Source organism: Pholcus phalangioides, unplaced genomic scaffold (genome assembly GCF_987345545.1).
Source record: "Pholcus phalangioides strain wild (caught in Gottingen) unplaced genomic scaffold, Ppha-v1.0 ptg000024l_1, whole genome shotgun sequence".
Lineage (NCBI taxonomy): Eukaryota > Metazoa > Arthropoda > Arachnida > Araneae > Pholcidae > Pholcus > Pholcus phalangioides.
Window position 1 is genome coordinate 6,428,241 of NW_028301616.1, and position 12,398 is coordinate 6,440,638.

The 12,398-nt window shown below is 37.6% G+C and overlaps 1 protein-coding gene across 3 annotated transcripts in view; it reads left to right on the forward strand.

The window, feature by feature from the left end:
* Positions 1-12,398, forward strand: part of LOC149068647 (protein CBFA2T1-like) — an 81,518-nt gene that overhangs the window by 27,857 nt on the left and 41,263 nt on the right. The gene's annotated exons all lie outside the window — the stretch shown is intronic.

Here is a 12,398-nt window from a genome sequence, read left to right on the forward strand (position 1 = left end):
AGTTCAGGCAAAATGCCTTTTTCTGCCTATTTTCAAACTTTTTCATAAAATGCCTTTTTTGAGATTTCCTGCCGTAAATGTGTGTGTGCGCCTATTTCGACATTGTTTTATGTTTGCTCGGGTAATTTAGAAGCCATATTGTGTAGAACTTAGATATTTTAAGCATTGACAACTTTGAAAAGGGATTGCTATTTTTAAAATCTTTAACCCTTAATATTATTTTTTCTCAGAAAGCCCCCCACCCCCCATTCCTGTATTTCATAATAACGACATTTTTTTTAATAATCCCATACGAAATTGTTATAAGCATTATACAGGGTGCATGGCAAACAGGGGGTATGGTATTTTACAGGTGAACCGTTGATTTTAAAGGTACATTTCCTAATAGAAAAAAGCTTCCTAGTAACGTGTAGTACTCAGATATGACATTCACGTTTCAAAGGGTTGTATAGTGATTGAAATATTTAAAAAAAACCGTTTTTATACACTCCCCGTGCGCCCAAATTCCCAATAAGCAAGTTGTTGCGTTGTTTCTTCTGATGCAAACTGAAAACATTCCACGTTTCCCAGTGCAATATTCACTGAGATATTCAAATTCCAAAAACATTTCTATAAATGCGAAAAAAAAGTTTTACCCGCATGTTAACGCTGTTTTATCCCAAATTTCCTCCGTTTTTTGAATTCGAATATATCAGGGAATATCGCACTTAGAAACATGCAATTTTTTTTGTTGGCATCACAAGAGACAGGGAAACAACGTTTCATAATTGGATTGTAGAAATTTTTTATTTTATTTTAATATATTTTAATATATTTTTTATATATAGCCCCTTGAAACATAAATGCCGTGAATGAAAGTTTTTCTAATTGGAAGTGCACCTCTAGGATCAACAGTTCACCAGTAAAATGCCATATCCCCTGTTTGCTAATCACCCTGTGTAATTATTCTCTAATTTCGGTTAGCATAGCACTATTATGCATGTCAGATAACTTCATATTAAGTAGTCGATTAAATCAAACTACGACCTAACCATGAAGGACCACAAATTACTTTATTTGGCATCATGATATCATAATGACTTGGCTAATAGTGCAGTTATGTTATTATAATCTATTTTAGCAGATTCTTTGAGTGCAAACAATTTTTTAGCTACTCTTTGGACTCTTAATATCGCAGCTTGTAGTTACTTTTACTTAATTCAAATAATTATAGATGCCTTTTTATAGTGCCTATTTTGGGCATTTTTAGTAGTTTGTGCCTGCCTATTTTGGCCACGTTTAGTGCCCGAACTTCCGGGCTGTAGTTGTAAGTGTACTAGAGTGCATTTATTTTCCATTTTATCACATCACAGTTATCGTACTTGAACGGATGGTACACAATTTAAACGAAAATCAGTTTTGATGGCAATTTCTTAAGGCTAGACTAGGTCATCAATGCCCCGGCCAAATTAGGACCCTTACAGCTGAAATTGCGACATGCGACTGATACTAGGAGCCGAGTTTGGAATTCTTTTTTTTTTCCTAACTCAGCACGATCACTGAATACATCATTTTTCAGACGGGATCTTGGAAAACTGTTCAACAGAAAATACCCGAGGAAAAATGGAGCGCACACACACACACACACACACACACACACACAAAGTACAAAGAACGAGAGAGAGAGAGAGAGAGACAGAGAGAGAGACTGGCGACAAGCCGGAGAACTAACTATGAACACTGAAAACTGGCAATCGCTGTTTTAGTTGTGACTAAAACGAGGAAGAGACAGAGGAGGAATGTGAGTGTCTGCGTGAGTTTTGGACTGAGATGGAATGAAAGAGAAAGAGAAATACTCAGATAAATAGCTTGAAAGAGAGTGAGAGAGAGATGGAGGAAAGAGGCAAAAGTTCCGTGGTTCTGGCCGGTAAATGAATGGGCCACGGCTTTGGCCTGTCAAAACCAGATCGCGGCTGCTTTCCACTAGTTCATAATGCGCCAGGCCACGAGCTCTTGACAGCTTTGCACTATGGTCCTTTTGTTTGGAAGGTGGAACCTGCCCGTGACAGCCGCCCGTGATTCTAATGGTGTGTGGGTATGTGTGTGTGGAGCTACCCCCGTAAGCACGCTGAGCTACCATCTTTCGCTTGCTCTTCATTTCTGCAGTTTTGTGCTGAAGGGAAGCTGCTGCTCCACACACACACACACACACAATCTTCAGTGGAACTTTCCACCATCTCGCCTCTCTCACTCCTTCCTGTTTTACCTTACAACATACCAATCTCCCTCGTATTCCTCCTTCATGTCAACTTCATGTTGTGCCTTTCCGCATTCAGTTTTTTTTTCTTCCTCTTCGTTTTATTTGTTCCTTATCCCGACTTGTTCATATATTTTTTTTTCCTCTTTTGATATTCTTCAGATTTTTATTTATCGGGAACTGAGAGAGAGAGAGAGAGATGATAATTATTTTCTCATAATGAATATTATGAATATTCCTTCTGTTTCTTTGGATTTCTCATCATTCTAAAGCGAACCAACCTTTTTCAAAGATGTGCCATAATTGAGATTATTTCCAATGCGCACGTCAATCTACGAGTTCTTACTCTGAGACCATACATCCCGTTTTTACTGGACACCATCTCTCACTATCACAAAGTATTCTTCGGCTCTCCTCGTAAAAATGCTCATTTTATCAAACTTTCAAGTTCAGAATTGCTTTTATTTTTGAGTCAGCTACAAAATGTTGGGCATAGGCTTGGTGTACAACCTGGTGGTTAAGTATGCTTGTCCCCCCCCCAAGAGTTCATGAATATGCATGTTCTTTGTTTTCTTTCCCCTCTCCACATCACCACGAAGCTTTGTTACAACCCTATGGAAAAAAGTAGCTATTTTTACATGTACAATGCATTCTTCTACTATATACATGTAAGAGTGAAAGAGAACAGATAGGTAAGGGTGAAAAGAGAAATGTACTTCATACCTACTGTCTTATAAGTAGAGTATCTCTTTTTGTTATACTTATCTACTAAACTGTTTTCCTTTCATTTCTTTTTTTCCTATTTTTCTACTTTTTTCTCCTTCCTTCTCCTAATATGCAGTTAGGTTAGGTCAAAGTTACCATTTTTATCACCTAATCGTCAAACAGAGATCATCTGAATTTCTTTCCAATCCCTTGTAAGCGAAGGGGCTAATTGATGACCGCATTGCTTTTGAATTTTCGTTTTTCATTTAAAATTTCGCTTTCTTATCTTACAAGCAAATGCATTATTACTATTTTTTTTAAAATAATTTTTGAAGTTAGTAAATCCAGTAGTAATGATCTTTAGTAATATTTCCGGGCATGTAACATATCAAGTGGTGCATCTAATATTTTGAGTCTCATGCCCGATTGGACACGTGAAATTTTTAGAGATTCATCCAACCCGGTCACATACGCTGATATGAATTTCAAAAATTGCGTGTTCTCCTCTGAATACAACAGATGGAAGGCACGATTTCCCCCTGCGCATTCCTTGCGGCAAACGAGCATCCTAAACTTTTTTAGGAGTTTTCGTCTTTTTTTCCATGCATCCACCCGCGCATGACTGGGGATTAACCATGAGGACTGGTGCAGTGATTTTCATGGGTAAGTATGCAAATTGTAAACTGGCACTCCAATATTTCCAAGGAGACGAGTGGGCAAAGAGCCTTACTTACTCGGGAACAAATGATTTCTTTGAGCCGGACCAGTGCATGTCCTGTTGTAAGCATTTCCAGTTGTCACCTGACGCATGAAAAAGTCGGGACCCACTAGTGTAGACAGTATTCTAGGCCAGGCCTTGACAAATCAAAAAAACAAAATAAAAATATCTTGGCACCAGAAAAAAATTTTAAGAATCAACAATTTTTTTTCAAAGGAAAACAGTTTCGAAACGATTTCTTTTTCTTTGAACAGGACATTCAGGACATGGGGGCCCCCATGTTGACATTATACGCTGATATGAATGTCATTTCTTTTTGTTTCTGTCCTGACTCTAATTTAGTAAGGGGCCGTTAAAGTATTACGTCAGCAAATTTTTAGCTATTTTTGAACCTCCCCTTGACAGCAAAAGTAAGCAAAACTCTGACCCCATCCCACTTGCCAGCAAAATTTCGTTAGCACAGCCCTCTACCCCTAACTAGGGTGACCATACGTCCCGTAGCTCCGGGACAGTCCCGGTTTTCTTTCTTTTTCTGGCCATCCCGACTTTTTGGCAAAAGTGTCCCGGTCTTTCCCGTTTTTGACATGACGCCTACTTGGATTTTTATTCTTTACTGCAGTCAAAGATTGATATTATTTTTTAACTCATAAACTATATTATGGGAATTACAACTATAAATAAAAATATTAATCTCCCACATTTGTCTTGTTGAACGTTTCATTTCATGGAATTTTAATCCACTGCAATTTGCAGTAGTCGTTGCTTCGTTTCCCGCCATTGCGATTTTTCCGTAATTACAGAAATATTTAACGAATTTGTGCACCTTTGGCGTTGTTCTTGGCGATGTCCCGTATTTGGAATCCCAATGTCCCGTATTTCTCGCGAGAAAATACGGTCAGCCTACTCCTAACGCATATCGGTGGGATCAGAAACGTACGCGGGAGGTGGAGGCGTAGTGGATCGTGCGCCTTTCCCCACCCCCCCCCCCCCGGACGAAAAGTAAATATTTTTTAATGTAATAAAAAATTAAAATTTCGAAAGAAAATACTTTTATATGTTATTATAATCAATTTCTGTTAATTTCATTGCGACCCACCCTTTAAGCCATATTTAGTATATACCCTTGATCCGCGGACCAAATTTGGCCCTGAAGGTTATCTGATGTGGTTTGCTCCCATCAAAACAAATTTGGTAAACATGAACTAAGCGGCACGTTTACAGATCGCTGAAATGAGCCGCGCCACAATTACAGAGCATTTAAATGGCCTGTGGCACATGTTCAGATCACTGAAGTGGGTCCGTGGCACATTCAAAGATCACTGAAGTAGGTCCGTGGCAGATTCAAAGATTACTGAAGTAGGCCCGTGGCACTTTGAAAGATCACTTAATTAACCCGTGACACAGTTTCACGATATTAACACTTATACGATCCGTGGCACATTTAGAGATCCCTTGAGTGACATGTGGCACAATTTTAAAGCACTTAAGCGACCCTCCAGTGCGGTTCTACATCACTCAAGTTACCCGCGGAACATTCCCAGATTACTTAAGTGATCCGTGGCAGAATTACGGATCACTTGAGTGATGAGTTGCACAGTTCCAGTTCACTTAAGCAGCCCGGACATATTTCCTGAGCACTTGAAGGATCCGTGAAGCATTTAGAGATCGCTGAAGTGGTTCCGTAAGGGATTTATCATTAGGGAGAATGTTAGTTCAGCTGCCCACAAACTTGCGAACAATTTTTCTCGTTTTTGGCGCACCGAGTAAGATACCATTAAGAATGTTTCATATTTTCATAAAGGGTGGTTGATGACGTAAGCATCATTAACCCCGCTCCTCCCCTTGGCATCAAAAGTCCACAAACTGGAACCCCCCCCCCCCCCATCTATGCTGACGTAGTACTTGAATGACCCCTAACCACATATAAAAAATTTAAGCGCCGATCCTAATTTTTTAGTCTCCATGACAACGCGGTGCCTGGAATTTGTCCAACCTTACTTTATAGGCATCTTCGAAGACGGAACACTTCCGTGCATACCGGGTACTATTAATGAATGCACAAAAAAAAAAAGGCAAGCCAATCAATGCATGCAGAATCCGATTCCTGGAAACGTACGGACGTAACCTCGACCCTGTTTCCATACGTACATCCGCCACGTAATACTACCTACATACCAGGTGCGGTACTGTTTCGTACTGGGGGATAGATACGAAAATAAAATTAAAAAAAAAAAAAGTGAGTTCTGGTACCATGTGTCAGCATGCGACGGACCGACCGTTGCCGGGAAAAAAAAAAAAAGCATTGATCGCGTAACAGCTGTCTCTTCCTGGATGGGGAAAAGGAGGGAAGGTATGGTATGGTATGCGTACAGTATGTGCGTATTTTATTGTATATTTCAAGGGAGAGAGAGAGGGCTTTTTCTCGCTTTTCACCAAAAAATGTGCTACTGCTACGCCACAGAGATCAAACACCAGACGCATCTTCTCTCACGTGGTGGAAATATATATATATATGTTTTTTATTTTCCTACCATATCCACACATAGAAAGGAGAAGAAGCTGTAACCATTCTTTTCCTACTTATTAGGTTTTTCCTACTTTTATATTTTTAGTGCCAGATTTTTTTGTTTTATATCTTTAGTCGTCCCTTTTCCTCGGAGAAAATGAGTGAAAAATTTTATTTATTCCTTCACAAAAGAAAGGGGAGGGAAAAACCAATGTCTTCTTTTTCGGCACAAGCTGACATTTCTCGTGTGTGTGTGTTTTTTTACAGAACGCTATTTGATACGTTATGGCAAATTACAGAAACATGAGACGGGATATATCTTTAATCACTATTGAACGCGTTGGACATGACTCTTATCTTGAGACGGGGACACCCAGGGAGGAGCGCGATCTCTGTGCCAAGTTATCCATCTTGGGAACATTATTGTCCCTTACGTTTAAGGAGGAAACGTTTTACGCCACTTAGTAGATAAAAAATTGGAAATCTTACGACGGGCTCATCATTTTTTAATCTTTGGAATTTTTTATTTTTGAGAAAATTATATCGATTATAGTTTTTCATCGTGATTTGTTTAGGACCGGGGGGTCGTCTACGTTTTTTGGAGTCGCAAGCACCGTTCATGTTCATTACCAGGAAAAGAGCACCGACATGATGAACTAGAGCCGAGTGTAATTTAAATTTTCGAATGGGATGGCTTTTCACCGGGCGAATTAAGTTTTGAGAATTGATTTTCTTAATTTTTTTTTCTTTTATTTTCCTTCCTGATCCGTCAGTATAGAGCCGTGGTTCTCAACCGGTGCTCCGCGAAGCCCTTAAGGCTCCATGGTGTCTCGAGAAAAATAAATAAAAAAATTAATTGGAAAAGAAATTATTATAGATATTTTTAATAATAATAATAAATCAGTAACCATTAAATTAAAAAAAAAATTATCCTAAGGTGCTCCGCTTATAGAAATAGTATACCAAAATGGGCTCCGCGAATCAAGAAAGGTTGAGAAGGCTTAGAGACACCAAACGTGAAATTGATGGAAAAATTCATTCATATTTCTTGGTATGTTTTCCGGACTTGCCCATGTCCATAGAAACAACATTAGGATTAGGAGCAAAAGAAATTAAATTATGTTCTTCATTTTCGTTCTTAAAAATAGATGGTTTTAAAAAAATTATGGCATAACTGCTGAAATGAATAAAATTATTATTTTGTAAATTAAATTTGAAATTCACACGTTCAAGGAAAAAAAAGCTTTCATGTAAGAAAAATTACTTTTTCTTACATGAAATATTTTTCTGAATTATTATTATACACAGATTATAACCAATTTTCTCAATTGTTATTAGAATATTGTATTTTTTTTCTTAATTAATGAAACCAGCTCGTGAGTGCGAACAAGAATCAGGAAATGCGTTGGGTGATTTAGTGAGCACTTGAACAAGAGATACCTTGTTTGTGGTCTATATTTCTTTTCGTATGGGAATCAAATATTTATAATACAGTCGAATCCCGTTATAACGAATTCCCAAGAAATCACTTCGTTATAACGAAATTTTGTTATAAAGGAATTCTAGATTTTTATATTCTTATGTAAAATTATATAGAACATTAGAAAAGTTTTCCATAAAACGAGATTTTCGTTATAATGGTGTTCGTTGAAACAGGAATCGACTGTAATTTTGATTTTAATATAAAAATACACCCCCCCGCCCACACTCTATTTTTCTATAAACTCTATTTCAAATAACCCAAGTGCAGCTTCTTTACTCTACTAAAAAATATTAGCGTAAATACCAAGTATATACTTGGTAAATTTAACCAAGTAAATACTTGGTATTTCACACAAAGTATTTTGCGTCCCGATGGAAAAAAAACTTTGCGAAATAGTGACTCTCAACTATCTAGTGCTTAGTGGGCGTACGTCAACAAATCCTAGGTACCAGGTCACTATGCCGACTAAAAATAATTATATTGGGTTCTATAAGATTTCCTGTATTCTTACTGAATTGGAGTCGGAGGGCGGCAGAACATATCTTTAGAAAAAACGTCATATCGGGTCCCACATAAGTTTAAAAAATATTTTAGACTTTGCAAAATGTGCTTGGCTCCTAAGAAATTGGGCTCGTATTGGCCTATATTTTTACGTCCTCATATGTGTAATATTTTTAAACGTATAGCGTTCAGTGTTTAAGAAAAAATTTCAGTTTTTTGACAAAAACTGCTAAGTTCGACAAGTATACCACAGAAATTTTGTAATTGCGCCAGGGATAGAGCTATACAGGCACCATGTTTGAGCCCAACGTTTTATAATACTAATATCATGGCTGATAAAAGACGGGTAGCTGAGTGCTTTAGCCGAGATGCTCAAGGATCAATATTTTTTATTTTACTGGATATATTTAGTAAAGAATCACACGCAATATATGAGAGAGACTCGAAGTCCGACCTATAGGGCCTGACAGAGACCCTGACCTAGGCAAACTTTGTAAGTCAAAAAATCTGTTTATACATAAATAGTTCGTAAGATTGAGACTAGCATCTTTCATATGACATACTAGCTATAAACTGGAAATTTTCGAACTAAAACTTTGCTAAGTACTTGAAGTCTACTGTTATATAGTACCGTTTCCCAATGACTATTTCGCGGCACGGTACTAGGCTGCTGGACGAATCTATTGTCCGAGACGCCTGGGGCAACTGAAAATCTTGACCGGACACGTATTTTCGTCCGACGTTATAATATAAAATATGGTTTCGGGCGTGTAAATTTTTAAGCATTTGCTCAGCTCTGGTAGGCTGCACGGTTAACACCTGCTCTCAAAGCCTGTGCACATTTTCGGAAATAGACTTGTAATATAAATTGTTATAAATAGTTATAACAATTAAAAATTTCTGAAATGGTATATATATACACGCTATTGATCATTCAGTGGCCATTGAAGAATTCCAGGCCGACACGATCTAGGAAAACAACGGACAGCACAAAACACAGCAGCTTTGTACTGACGGCGCGGCATTTTGTCATACCTCCTACCTTAAACGGGCGTACTGTTGTCCTCTCTCCGTTTCATAACAGTCTGTATCATATTGTTAGTCATCGCATTGTTCATCCTTGACAAAAAAAAAAAAAGCTCCCTCCCCCTCCCGAGTACAGCAGTATCGCCGACAATCTGCTGTTGCATTTGTTATCCCGCACACGGTACTGATCTCGAATTCATCGAATGTATGGCCTCCCCCTCATACTGACTGTACATACTGACTGTCGAATTCCAAATAAACAGCTGGCAGATCTGACGGTTTCGATACGGGGACACATTGGGACCCGTTAATTTCGCACCTGGGGTCTATCCGACAGCAGATGATCGTGCGACGATGAGGGAACCCACGCCATACCTTTCGTTGTGTGTATATAAGTGTACCGTGTGTACTCTTTGTAGCGCTTGAGTATGACGTCGTTGGATAGTACGCTATATTGAGAGAGGGAGAGAGGCGATTTTATGAATGAAGCTGTAAACTGGGTGAGATTTTTTGAAAAACAGCTGATTTTTTCGTTGTAAATATCGATCGGAGAAATTACGGCATTGTATTGAAAGTTCAGTTTTTACGAAAGTTCCTCAATTTACGAAATATTGAGGAATCCCCGCAGGAATCAGTTGTTATCGCTAAACATCTTTTTTTATCACAGATGCCTTACGATCTCCCTACTTTTATAAGAGTGAAATGCTTTTACTTTTCTGTTTATGCTTCAAGTTAGAAACATTACTGATACCTAAAATTTGTACACCATCAGGGCCAGTATACCAAAGATTTGAAGCTTCTAGTACGGGTTCTCTTGTAGGTAACATGGAAAGAATTTTTCACGGTAAAAATGACGAAAGAGATTTGCTGACCAGGGCAAGTATATCCTGGATTTGGGGCTCTTTGATTTAGATCAAGGGTGCTCAACGTTTGGGAGATTGCGGGCCACTTCATTGGTTAGAGAACGGACCAATTAATTAAGTGATCTCGAGCTGTTCTGTGGTCATTAAAATAATATACGTAAATAAGTTGCGTATCGCTTAAGTGATCTGGAACTGTGCCGTGGGTCAATCAAGTGATCTGGGAATGCGCCAGAGGTAACTTGAGTGATCATTAAATGTGCCGCGGATCAATCAAGTGATCTGGGAATGCGCCAGAGGTAACTTAATTGATCATTAAATGTGCCGCGGGCTACTCAAGTGATCCGGAAACTTGGAAAAAATCTGCTGCTTTTTCTTACGCAGTTTTGTCCTAGACGGACTTTTCACTGAACTGCACCGCGCAGTCTACATAAAAGATCTGTTCACATCTTGTGCCACTTAGTCCATTTTTGTCGCCCTTAGACTCCAATTTAGCAACCATATTTAGAAAAATTTTAGGCAAAAATACCAATTTTCCATGACGACTAGAAAGTTTATATTGTTGCCTAAAATGTTCTAAATGTGGTAACTAAATTGGAGTCTATGGGTGATACAAAATTTTCTGATTTCATTACGCTACGTCTTTTAACATGGGAAAAGTAAAAGGAAACGTTATTTGACACCGCTTTCCTTCAGCAAAGCACCGTGATTGGCTCCTAAGAAATTGTGCTGGTGCCTAAATGGTTTTTTTTTCGATTTTTCAAGCTCTGGTGTATTGTGTAGCAAATTACTTTTATAACTATTTGTTATAATGTTTCTTCTACGTAACAAACATAAAACTTCATGACTTATTCGCCAGAGGGAGTTGGTACGTATTCCAATGTCACCTGCACTACGCAGAATTTAAATGTCTAGGAGATGAAAAAACTAAATTGAGAATTTTGAATATATTTTTCGCCGAACTGGTGAGGTATGAGTGAAATCACGTTTCTCTACATAATTTAAGGTCAAACGTTACGAGGAATTCCCTCAGCTTTGTCTGAAATTTCATTTATTTGACTTTATGTCAGCCACCTCGTTGGGCAATTTGCCTGTTGTGGCGTTGTATTTGTATTTGTATTTTTGCTGCCACACTCACTGTTGTAATTTATTTATTTAGATGTTATATATTGTCCCTGAAGCATTTAACACTATTTTAATTACAATCGCAAAAAGTTCTAAAATATCGAAAAAATAAAATTATTATCGAAACTTGCCCATGAAGAAAATACAATTTTGAAAAACCTATTTCAGCGAGTTTTGTATGGTTTTATATACGAGGGGAAAAAAAATTCACCAGCCGATGAAGGATATCTCTAAAATCAACACCAGATCCAAATACTCCCTGCAACATCGAGATACAGATCTAAAAAAAAAAATTACGGAACGGGAAACAATTTGTCGAACAACTTCGGCATTTTGTCAAAAAAAGATGCCAGTACAAAACAATAATTTCTCCTACAGGTAATAAAAATGAAGATTTATTGAACGTTACGGGTACAGAGATAAGAAGAAAGTGGGTGGCAACACCTGCAACATCCATGATAGGAATAGTCGGTAACCTTGTTATTTATGTAACTATTTTTCTGTTTTCTATTTCCTTCCCAATCACTGTGAAAATTTCTTATATAGTTTTATTTTCTTATTTTTATATATAAAAAAACCGAATTTTACTTGTTATCTTTCAGCATATTCCAATCAAACATTTTAAAATTACATAAAGAACGTAAAATATATTTAATGCTCAGAAGTAGCTTGCACAAATTTAAAATCGTAATACACTATAACCTCAAAAAAAGGTTTAAAATACGATTATGTAATTCGATTTTTTCACATTCAATCGTATAATACAACTTTTTAGATTCAATCATTTAATTAAAATTTTACATTCAATCATTTAATTAAAATTTTACATTCAATCATTTAATTAAACTTTGTTCAGATTCAGTTATTTAATTAAAATTTTAGATTCAATCACTTAATTCCATTTTTTAAGTTTTAACTCAATTTTTAATAGATTTGATAATTTAGGCCTTAACTGGCGTGTTGGGGTCATTTTGACCCCACGCATTCTTCATCTTGCCACCTCTTGAGAAAAGAAATGCATCTGGACCACACACACACATACATCGTATATTCAGTACCTTTCAAGCTAGTTGTTCACACGTGTTGGACACAAATGCATGATGTTATTCTCCTTTTTCTTCCCTCTAGGGGACATTCAAGTATTACGTCAGCATCGAAGGGGGGGGCGAATTGGGGTTTCGGATTTGCTGACTTTTGATGACAAGAGGGGAGAGGGGAGTTGCAGGTTGCTTACGTCA